We start from the raw sequence: 13,291 nt of genomic DNA, 5'->3' as shown, positions 1-13,291 counted from the left end.
CTATATCAGCCCTCCACACACCAGTATCATTACCTACTAGACCTATATCAGCCCTCCACACACCAGTATCATTACCTACTAGGCCTATATCAGCCCTCCACACGCCAGAATCATTACCTACTAGGCCTATATCAGCCCTCCACACACCAGTATCCTTACCTACATGTACTAGGCCTATATCAGTCCTCCACACACCATTATCGTTACCTACTAGGCCTATATCAGCCCTCCACACACCAGTATCATTACCTACTAGGCCTATATCAGCCCTCCACACACCAGAATCATTACCTACTAGACCTATAGCAGCCCTCCACACACCAATATCATTATCTACTAGGCCTATATCAGTCCTCCACACACCAGTATCCTTACCTACTAGGCCTATATCAGTCCTCCACACACCATTATCGTTATCTACTAGACCTATAACAGCCCTCCACACACCAGTATGCTTACCTACATGTACTAGGCCTATAACAGTCCTCCACACACCAGAATCCTTACCTACAAGGCCTATAACACTCCTCCACACATCAGTATCATTACCAACTAGGCCTATATCAGCCCTCCACACACCAGTATCCTTATCTACTAGGCCTATATCAGTCCTCCACACACCAGTATCCTTACCTACAAGGCCTATAACAGTCCTCCACACACCAGTATCGTTATCTACTAGACCTATATCAATCCTCCACACACCAGTATCATTACCTACTAGACCTACATTTGTATATCAGCCCTCCACACAACAGTATCATTACCTACTAGACCTATATCAGCACTCCACACACTAGTGTCGTTATCTACTAGGCCTATAACAGTCCTCCACACACCAGTATCGTTATCTACTAGGCCTATAACAGTCCTCCACACACCAGTATCATTACCTACTAGCCCTATAACAGTCCTCAACACACCAATGTCGTTATCTACTAGGCCTATAACAGTCCTCCACACATCAGTATCCTTATCTACTAGGCCTATATCAGTCCTCCACACACCAGTATCCTTACCTACAAGGCCTATAACAGTCCTCCACACACCAGTATCGTATCTACTAGACCTATATCAATCCTCCACACACCAGTATCGTTATCTACTAGACCTACATTTGTATATCAGCCCTCCACACAACAGTATCATTACCTACTAGACCTATATCAGCACTCCACACACTAGTGTCGTTATCTACTAGGCCTATAACAGTCCTCCACACACCAGTATCGTTATCTACTAGACCTATAACAGTCCTCCACACACCAGAATCCTTACCTACAAGGCCTATAACAGTCCTCCACACACCAGTATCGTTATCTACTAGGCCTATAACAGTCCTCCACACACCAGTATCCTTACCTACTAGGCCTATAACAGTCCTCCACACACCAGTATCATTACCTACTAGCCCTATAACAGTCCTCCACACACCAGTATCGTTATCTACTAGCCCTATAACAGTCCTCAACACACCAATGTCGTTATCTACTAGGCCTATAACAGTCCTCCACACATCAGTATCCTTATCTACTAGGCCTATATCAGTCCTCCACACACCAGTATCCTTACCTACAAGGCCTATAACAGTCCTCCACACACCAGTATCGTTATCTACTAGACCTATATCAATCCTCCACACACCAGTATCGTTATCTACTAGACCTACATTTGTATATCAGCCCTCCACACAACAGTATCATTACCTACTAGACCTATATCAGCACTCCACACACTAGTGTCGTTATCTACTAGGCCTATAACAGTCCTCCACACACCAGTATCGTTATCTACTAGGCCTATAACAGTCCTCCACACACCAGTATCATTACCTACTAGCCCTATAACAGTCCTCAACACACCAATGTCGTTATCTACTAGGCCTATAACAGTCCTCCACACATCAGTATCCTTATCTACTAGGCCTATATCAGTCCTCCACACACCAGTATCCTTACCTACAAGGCCTATAACAGTCCTCCACACACCAGTATCGTATCTACTAGACCTATATCAATCCTCCACACACCAGTATCGTTATCTACTAGACCTACATTTGTATATCAGCCCTCCACACAACAGTATCATTACCTACTAGACCTATATCAGCACTCCACACACTAGTGTCGTTATCTACTAGGCCTATAACAGTCCTCCACACACCAGTATCGTTATCTACTAGACCTATAACAGTCCTCCACACACCAGAATCCTTACCTACAAGGCCTATATCAGCCCTCCACACACCAGTATCCTTACCTACATGTACTAGGCCTATATCAGTCCTCCACACACCATTATCGTTACCTACTAGGCCTATATCAGCCCTCCACACACCAGTATCATTACCTACTAGGCCTATATCAGCCCTCCACACACCAGAATCATTACCTACTAGACCTATAGCAGCCCTCCACACACCAATATCATTATCTACTAGGCCTATATCAGTCCTCCACACACCAGTATCCTTACCTACTAGGCCTATATCAGTCCTCCACACACCATTATCGTTATCTACTAGACCTATAACAGCCCTCCACACACCAGTATCCTTACCTACATGTACTAGGCCTATAACAGTCCTCCACACACCAGAATCCTTACCTACAAGGCCTATAACACTCCTCCACACATCAGTATCATTACCAACTAGGCCTATATCAGCCCTCCACACACCAGTATCCTTATCTACTAGGCCTATATCAGTCCTCCACACACCAGTATCCTTACCTACAAGGCCTATAACAGTCCTCCACACACCAGTATCGTTATCTACTAGACCTATATCAATCCTCCACACACCAGTATCATTACCTACTAGACCTACATTTGTATATCAGCCCTCCACACAACAGTATCATTACCTACTAGACCTATATCAGCACTCCACACACTAGTGTCGTTATCTACTAGGCCTATAACAGTCCTCCACACACCAGTATCGTTATCTACTAGGCCTATAACAGTCCTCCACACACCAGTATCATTACCTACTAGCCCTATAACAGTCCTCAACACACCAATGTCGTTATCTACTAGGCCTATAACAGTCCTCCACACATCAGTATCCTTATCTACTAGGCCTATATCAGTCCTCCACACACCAGTATCCTTACCTACAAGGCCTATAACAGTCCTCCACACACCAGTATCGTATCTACTAGACCTATATCAATCCTCCACACACCAGTATCGTTATCTACTAGACCTACATTTGTATATCAGCCCTCCACACAACAGTATCATTACCTACTAGACCTATATCAGCACTCCACACACTAGTGTCGTTATCTACTAGGCCTATAACAGTCCTCCACACACCAGTATCGTTATCTACTAGACCTATAACAGTCCTCCACACACCAGAATCCTTACCTACAAGGCCTATAACAGTCCTCCACACACCAGTATCGTTATCTACTAGGCCTATAACAGTCCTCCACACACCAGTATCCTTACCTACTAGGCCTATAACAGTCCTCCACACACCAGTATCATTACCTACTAGCCCTATAACAGTCCTCCACACACCAGTATCGTTATCTACTAGCCCTATAACAGTCCTCAACACACCAATGTCGTTATCTACTAGGCCTATAACAGTCCTCCACACATCAGTATCCTTATCTACTAGGCCTATATCAGTCCTCCACACACCAGTATCCTTACCTACAAGGCCTATAACAGTCCTCCACACACCAGTATCGTTATCTACTAGACCTATATCAATCCTCCACACACCAGTATCGTTATCTACTAGACCTACATTTGTATATCAGCCCTCCACACAACAGTATCATTACCTACTAGACCTATATCAGCACTCCACACACTAGTGTCGTTATCTACTAGGCCTATAACAGTCCTCCACACACCAGTATCGTTATCTACTAGACCTATAACAGTCCTCCCACACACCAGAAGGATTCTGGTGTAGTGGGGAGGAATGGGTTATAGGTTAGTAGATACCGATACTGGTGTGTGGAGGACTGTTATAGGCCTAGTAGATAACGACACTAGTGTGTGGAGTGCTGATATAGGTCTAGTAGGTAATGATACTGTTGTGTGGAGGGCTGATATACAAATGTAGGTCTAGTAGATAACGATACTGGTGTGTGGAGGATTGATATAGGTCTAGTAGATAACGATACTGGTGTGTGGAGGACTGTTATAGGCCTTGTAGGTAAGGATACTGGTGTGTGGAGGACTGTTATAGGCCTAGTAGATAAGGGAATACTGATGTGTTGGAGGGCTGTTATAGGCCTAGTAGATAACGACATCTGGCGCGTGTTGAGGACTGTCTATAGGGCTAGTAGATAACGATACTGGTGTCGTGGAGGAATGTTATAGGGCTCTCCCAGTAGGTAACCGCATATGGGTCTGTGGCAGGACTGTTATAGGCCCTACCGTACCCCGGTACAGGATTACTGTGGTGGGAGGCTGGTTATAGGCCTAGTAGATAACGATACTGGTGTGTGGAGGACTGTTATAGGCCTTGTAGGTAAGGATTCTGGTGTGTGGAGGACTGTTATAGGTCTAGTAGATAACGATACTGGTGTGTGGAGGACTGTTATAGGCCTAGTAGATAACGACACTAGTGTGTGGAGTGCTGATATAGGTCTAGTAGGTAATGATACTGTTGTGTGGAGGGCTGATATACAAATGTAGGTCTAGTAGATAACGATACTGGTGTGTGGAGGATTGATATAGGTCTAGTAGATAACGATACTGGTGTGTGGAGGACTGTTATAGGCCTTGTAGGTAAGGATACTGGTGTGTGGAGGACTGATATAGGCCTAGTAGATAAGGATACTGATGTGTGGAGGACTGTTATAGGCCTAGTAGATAACGATACATTGGTGGTGTTGAGGACTGTTATAGGGCCTAGTAGGTAAGGATACTGGTGTGTGGAGGACTGTTATAGGCCTAGTAGATAACGATACTGGTGTGTGGAGGGACTGTTATAGGCCTAGTAGATAACGACACTAGTGTGTGGAGTGCTGATATAGGTCTAGTAGGTAATTGATACTGGTGTGTGGAGGGCTGATATACAAATGTAGGTCTAGTAGGTAATGATACTGGTGTGTGGAGGATTGATATAGGTCTAGTAGATAACGATACTGGTGTGTGGAGGACTGTTATAGGCCTAGTAGGTAAGGATACTGGTGTGTGGAGGACTGTTATAGGCCTAGTAGATAACGATACTGGTGTGGAGGGACTGATATAGGCCTAGGTTGGTAATGATACTGATGTGTGGAGGAGTGTTATAGGAGTGTTATAGGCCTTGTAGGTAAGGATTCTGGTGTGTGGAGGACTGTTATAGGCCTAGTACATGTAGGTAAGGATACTGGTGTGTGGAGGGCTGTTATAGGTCTAGTAGATAACGATAATGGTGTGTGGAGGACTGATATAGGCCTAGTAGGTAAGGATACTGGTGTGTGGAGGACTGATATAGGCCTAGTAGATAATGATATTGGTGTGTGGAGGGCTGATATAGGCCTAGTAGGTATGATTCTGGGTGGTGGAGGGCTCTGGATTATAGGCTAGTAGGATGATACTGCTGTGTGGAGGGGCCTGTTTGCTGAGATAGGCCTAGTAGGTAACGATAATGGTGTGGGGAGGGAATGATATAGGCCTAGTAAACAGGTTGTAGTAAGGATTACTGGTGTGTGGAGGGCTGTAAGGCCTTGTAGGTAGGATTCTGGTGTGTGGAGGACTGTTATAGGTCTGAGTAGATAACGATACTGGTTGTGTGGAAGGACTGTTATAGGCCTAGTAGATAACGACACCTAGGTGTGGAGTGCTGATATAGGTCTAGTAGGTAATGATACTGTTGTGTGGAGGGCTGATATACAAATGTAGGTCTAGTAGATAACGATACTGGTGTGTGGAGGATTGATATAGGTCTAGTAGATAACGATACTGGTGTGTGGAGGACTGTTATAGGCCTTGTAGATAACGATACAGGTGTGTAGAGGACTGATATAGGCCTAGTAGATAAGGATACTGATGTGTGGAGGACTGTTATAGGCCTAGTAGATAACGACATTGGTGTGGTGAGGACTGTTATAGGGCTAGTAGGTAATGATAACTGGTGTGTGGAGGACTGTTATAGGCCTAGTAGATAACGATACTGGTGTGTGGAGATGTTATAGGCTCTAGTAGATAACGACACTAGGTGTGGAGTGCTGATAATGGCTAGTAGATAAGGATACTGGTGTGTGGAGGACTGATATACCAAATAGTAGGTCTAGTAGATAACGATACTGGTGTGTGGAGGATTGATATAGGTCTAGTAGATAACGATACTGGTGTGTGGAGGACTGTTATAGGCCTTGTAGATAAGGATACTGGTGTGTGGAGGGCTGATATAGGCCTAGTTGGTAATGATACTGATGTGTGGAGGACTGTTATAGGCCTAGTAGATAACGACATTGGTGTGTTGAGGACTGTTATAGGGCTAGTAGATAACGATACTGGTGTGTGGAGGACTGTTATAGGGCTAGTAGGTAATGATACTGGTGTGTGGAGGACTGTTATAGGCCTAGTAGGTAAGGATACTGGTGTGTGGGAGGACTGTTATAGGCCTAGTAGATAACGATACTGGTGTGTGAAGGACTGTTATAGGCCTTGTAGGTAAGGATTCTGGTGTGTGGAGGACTAATATAGGTCTAGTAGATAACGATACTGGTGTGTGGAGGACTGTTATAGGCCTAGTAGATAACGACACTAGTGTGTGGAGTGCTGATATAGGTCTAGTAGGTAATGATACTGTTGTGTTGAGGGCCTGATATACAAATGTAGGTCTAGTAGATAAGATACTGGTTGGTGGAGGATGGAGATAGGTCTAGGAGATACGATTACAGGTGTGTGGAGGACTGTTATAGGCCTTGTAGATAAGGATACTGGTGTGTGGAGGACTGATATAGGCCTAGTAGATAAGGATACTGATGTGTGGAGGACTGTTATAGGCCTAGTAGATAACGACATTGGTGTGTTGAGGACTGTTATAGGGCTAGTAGGTAATGATACTGGTGTGTGGAGGACTGTTATAGGCCTAGTAGATAACGATACTGGTGTTGTGGAGGACTGTTATAGGCCTAGTACGATAACGACCACTAGTGTGTGGAGTGCTGATATAGGTCTAGTAGGTAATGATACTGTTGTGTGGAGGGCTGATATACAAATGTAGGTCTAGTAGGTAATGATACTGGTGTGTGGAGGATTGATATAGGTCTAGTAGATAACGATACTGGTGTGTGGAGGACTGTTATAGGCCTTGTAGGTAAGGATACTGGTGGTGGAGGGGACTGATGAAGGCCTAGTAGAAAGGATTTATGGGGTGTGGAGGCTGATATTAGGCCTAGTTCGTAATGATACTGATGTGTGGAGGAGTGTTATAGGCCTTGTAGGTTAAGGATTCTGGTGTTGTGGAGGACTGTTATAGGCCTAGGACAGGTAGGTACGCAACTGGTGTGTGGAGTGGCTGTTATATGTCTAGTAGGATAACGATAATGTGTGGGGGAGGATAATATAGGCCTAGTAGTTAAGGATTAATGGGTGTGGAGACTGATAATAGGCCTAGTAGATAAAGATATTGGGTGTGTGGAGGGAGCTATAGGTCTAGTAGGTGAATGATGCTGGTTATGTGGAGGGATGAGTATAGGCTAGTTAGGTATATGAAATGGTGGTGGAGGGCTGCTGATATAGGCCCGTATTGTAACGATAATGGATTTGTGTGTGGAGGGATGTATAGGAATTAGTACATGTAGGTAGGATTACTGGTGTGTGGCGGGCTCTGATATAGGCCTAGTAGGGTAATTGATCTGGCGTGTGTGCGAGGGCTGATATTAGGCCTAGTTAGTAGGTAATGATACGGTGTGTGGAGGGTGATATAGCCGTCAGTGGTAATGATATGGTGTGGGGGAGGCTGCATGGCCTAGTAGGTAATGGATTCTGGGTGTGGAGGGCTATATGGCATAGAGTAGGTAATGATTATGGTGTGTGGAGGGCTGATATAGGTCTAGTAGGTTAAGGAAGGAGATACTGGTGTGTGGAGGACTGTTATAGGCTAGTAGATAAAGACACTGGTGTGTGGAGGACTGTTATAGGCTCCTAGACAGTAGGTAAGGTACTGGGTGTGTGGGGACTTTGGTATAGGCTAAGTAGGTAACGATACTGGGGTGTGGAGGGCTGTTATAGGCTTGGGACGCACCAGTAATAACAAAATGCCATCTTGAGTTATGATCAGTTTCCAAAATTGAATATGCCCCAACTAGCTCAGGGAGAACCTACCAATGAAATCTGACAATAATTGAACGCCAGATGGACGGAAGGACTGACTTGAATAGCCCACTATCTGATAATGGTGAATTCAAACAAAGAACATTTTTCTAACAATAATGACCCAAACAACATAATAATCAATATCATTTTATTGTACACAATCCACAATTTCTGTGAAATAACTTTCGGATGTAAAATTCTTATCTTCAATAAGAAATACAAAATGTATATGACTTTTTTAACAGGCTTCATTCATCATCTATGTCTTAACACAACTAACAAAGAGCACTGGCTTTATAAAGTGATATCTTATTATCCTTGGCAGAGTACTCCAATTCGACAGAAATACATTTAGTTGTGTGTGACAAGTGAGCTGATGATATAACGCAGCGTAGGTGTGTCTATCTCTAGTATAAGACATCAGTTGTAATACATACATGTCAAAGAAGATGATGTTTGGAAGGTTTCTAGTCGAAATAAACCTACATTTAACAAATCTGTATATAATCAATGAATGAAAGATGAGTAATGATGTTTTGTTTGAAAGATAGCAGTTTGCTTATAAAAAACATTACTAATAAAGTAGGCACCCGATCACTGAACCATGTGATGGGCTGAAATTGGTATAAAAAACCAGTTAAACTCATGAATGTAGGACAACTATATATTTTTAGGCTGCCAGCTTGATAGACAATTCATGGAGCATGCAATAGTTATTCCATGCTCCACTGGGCATCTGTTTATCTAAGCGCCAATGGGATGTGTTGATCTAATGTCCCCAGGGCATCTGTTTATCTAATGATCTGCCCACGGGCATCCGTTTATCTAAGGCTCCACTTGGCATCGGTTTATTAATGCTACCTGGGAGTCCGTAGATAATGCTTCCAATGGGGTCCGTTATCTAATGCTCCACAGGCATCGGGTTATTCTAAGCTCCACGGGCATCGGTGATCTAATGCTCCACTGGGCATCTGTTATCTAATGCTCCACTGGGCATCGGTTTAGCGAATGTCCACTGCGTCAGTTTATCTAATGCTCCACTGGCAATCTGTTTATCTAATCTCTCGCTGGGTATCAGTTTATCTCATGCTCTCTTGGCATCCGTTATCTAATGCTCCACTGGGCATTGTTTATCTAATGCTCCACTGGGTTATCCGTTTATCTATTGCTACACTTGGGCATCTGGTTTATCTAATGCTCCACTGGGCATCCGTTATCTAATGCTCCACTGGGTATCTGTTTATCTAATGCTCCACTGGGAATCCGTTTATCTAATGCTCCACTGGGCATCCGTTTATCTAATGCTCCACTGGGCATCCGTTATCTAATGCTCACTAAGCATCTGTTTATCTAATGCTCCACTGGGCATCTGTTATCTCATGCTCCACTGGGCATCTGTTTATCTAATGCTCCACCGGGCATCTGTTTATCTAATGCTCACTGGGCGTCCTCTTATATATAATGCTCCACTGGGCATCCGTCAACTAATGCTCCACTGGGTATCCGTTAACTAATGCTCCACTGGGCGTCCGTTATATAATGCTCCACTGGGTATCCGTTAACTAATGCTCCACTGGGCACCTTCTTATCTTACTGCTCCACTGGAGTATGTTTATCCCATGATGCAATGGACGTCCTACTAATTAGACAGCAATTCCTTTGTCAACTGTTTGTCAGGTGATCTACTTGGGGCCAGTTTGTCAGGAGAACAATCTACTAGCCATTTGTTTGTCAGATCAGACTTTCTGCTCACATTTCTGTGACCATCATGCATTTATAATTTGAAGCATCATACATTCCTCCAATTAAAAACTTCTTCTCCAAGCATACCTCATATGTCACAAAAAAATAGACTATAAATACATATTTATAGCTATCACTTTGATGATCGTGTGAGCACTGCCAACAAGAGTTCAAACTTTGATGCAAAACTACGTCCATCAAACCGTTCAAGGTCAACAGACTGAAAGTCTGTACCAATGCTTTGCCATTTAAGTCCTTTAATACAGCCCTGTTCTTGCTGTTGTGATCTTTGGAATGGCACTGGAGGAAGACCTTTACACCACTACTTGGCCCACTCTTGATTGCCAGTACCCTAATAAAGTAGACAGATATTGTATACTATCACAATTTCTTTTCAGATTGAAAGTTTTATCGAAAATAAAAAAGAGAATAAATTGAAGAGGTGAAATGATTTTACATGTAAATCAGATGCATACCTATCATGGTTGGTGAAGCTAGTACTAGTGATGAGGCTGTGCTCACATCCTCCATGTCCCCCACACCAAGGGGCAGTACTGGTACTGAGCATCTGCCATCCCATCATTCGGGCTAGGTTCTGGGAACACTTAACTGTGCTGAGATATTCTGTAAAATGTAACAATATATACAACCACACTTTGTAGAACAGCTTATATTTAAACAACACTGTATAGAACAGCTTATATTTATACAACACACTTTGTAGAACAGCTTATATTAATACAACACCCTTTATAGAACAGCTTATATTTATACAACAAACGTTATAGAACAGCTTATATTGATAAAACACTCTTTATAGAACAGCTTATATTTATACAACACACTTTATAGAAACAGCTATATTTATACAACACTCTTATAGAACAGCTTATATTTATACAACACACTTTATAGAACAGCTTATATTTATACAACACTGTATAGAACAGCTTATATTTATACAACACACTTTATAGAACAGCTTATATTTAACAACACTTTATAGAACAGCTTATATTTATACAACACACTTTATAGAATAGCTTATATTTATACAACACTTATAAAACAGCATATATTTTAACAGAGTAGAAACATGCTGAGTAACCCAGACAACTACCTACAACCTCTATACAGTAAGTACATCATATAAGACACAAACAGTTGTATATAAATATCTATGACAGAGCACCTCTTGGATTACAATTATACCTAAATTATCAAAAATTCTACCATTTCTTTGAAACACGACATTTTACAGACTCATACTGACTATGCTTTTAAAAACAACAAAAGAATTGTAACCCGACTTGCTCCATAAATGCAAACTACGTATTTTGACAGTTTATCAGGCAAAATTACTAGAAAATTGTAATGATTGAAAGTCAAGATTGATGACAGTATTAGGACCAACTCAGTGTTAGGACCAACCCCAATGAACTGCTTCCCCTTGTCGTTGACTATACAAGTATGAAACAGTTGATTTTTATGTTCTGATGTATCATCAATTATCTGTAAATGTGGTGCATTTATAACTAAATGTAGGGTATCATGTCTACATGTTATTTATCTTATCTGGTAGGTTATACCTGCCACATGATGAAATCTTCCAGTTCCCGCTCCTCATAGGAAAATGTGTAGACACGCCCCCTCACGTGTGACAGCTTTTACCATGTCCACTCCGATGTTCAACACAAAAACTGTGCCATACCCTACAGGAACATACAGAAAAATGTGAGGAATCTATGCTTTTAGTGAACAAAAACTTGTACTGTTTGGAGATGTCACCTAGAAAAAAGAACTTGTACTGTTCAGAGATATTGCCCAGAAAACAAAAATTTTAAGAAAGGCATTACTTAAAAACCCCATAAAGGTCAAGATGTTTTCCAGCAAACATCAGACCTGAATATTGACTGAAAAAGTGAAAAAGGGGTCTTGCCAAATCACTTTTACCTCCTGAACTGGTCCTGTCAACTGTGAAGGCTTTATAAGGGAGCTGTTACCGGTACATAGGAAATACACAGTAGACAACCAGAAAAGAATTTCCCTGTCTTGTTTAGGATCGTAATACATACATCATGTGCCTGCTGTATATCAATGATTGTTATTGTCAACTATTGATGTTATTACATGAAAAACAATAAGTTTAAACTCCATAAGGAGGGAAGATGTAGGATATGAGATTGAGTGAGATGACGTACCGCAGATCATATCCCTGGGATGTGATCACTACCCGACAGCTTGCCTCTAAACTGTTGTTGGTACAGTTCCAGTGTGTTGCCTAAGTTAGGATCCTTCTGTGAGGAAGCATAGCGATCTATTGTCTTCATGGTTCTGTAACATCACGTTATAACATGCAACCTTAATGTCTGAAGGGTTCAATTGAGACAATGAAATTTAAGTAGGCTGACTACCTACCTTAGGTGATAAACATTGACACCGATGACATCATACTTAGTACATGACGATGAACAAACAGTAGGCTGATTACCTACGTCAGGTGAGAAACATTGACACCTGATGATATCATACTTAGTAAATGACGATGAACAAACAGTAGGCTGATTACCTACGTCAGGTGAGAAACATTGACACCTGATGATACCATACTTAGTACATGACGATGAACAAACAGTAGGCTGACTACCATACCTGAGGCGTTAAAACACTGTGCTTTGTCGCTTGATGATCTGATGCAGTAAACTTTCACTGAAGCAAAAGAAAGATGAATATCATTCAATCTTCATTTGAAATATAATTGTAATCACTTTTTAAACGAAAATAAATACCTCATATTTTGATTAGATTTTTGTTCTTGAAAAGCTTAATAATCTAACAATAGGTATATAATTATGTAATATATGTTGATTTAAAAATCTGTTAAAACCATTTCAAGGTGACCAGGGTTAATTACGTACAAGGTAGGTAAACAAAACTTAAGTCACCTAAATTATCATTATATCATTATATCATTACACTAATTGGCTACAAATGATAATAAGTGAATCTCTTTTGCACTGTTCCACTTAATTAAAATCATCTTGACTCACTTTTCAATCATTTCAGTCAGTTCTGAGCGTGACAGGGCATTGGGTCCTGCAAGTCGCCGTTTCTTTGAGATGCCGATGACTGCGTGTGACAGGATGTGGTGGCGAGAAGTGGATATTTTTGAAGTGGAGCTCACGTAATAGCTGATGGAGGGGAGTGCTCTAAAACGTGATTGTGGTCCAATTTGTGAGGCGTTGATGACTGCTAAAAA

This window comes from Pecten maximus, unplaced genomic scaffold (genome assembly GCF_902652985.1).
Source record: "Pecten maximus unplaced genomic scaffold, xPecMax1.1, whole genome shotgun sequence".
NCBI classification, from domain to species: Eukaryota; Metazoa; Mollusca; class Bivalvia; order Pectinida; family Pectinidae; genus Pecten; species Pecten maximus.
This window is presented reverse-complemented; position numbering follows the sequence as displayed.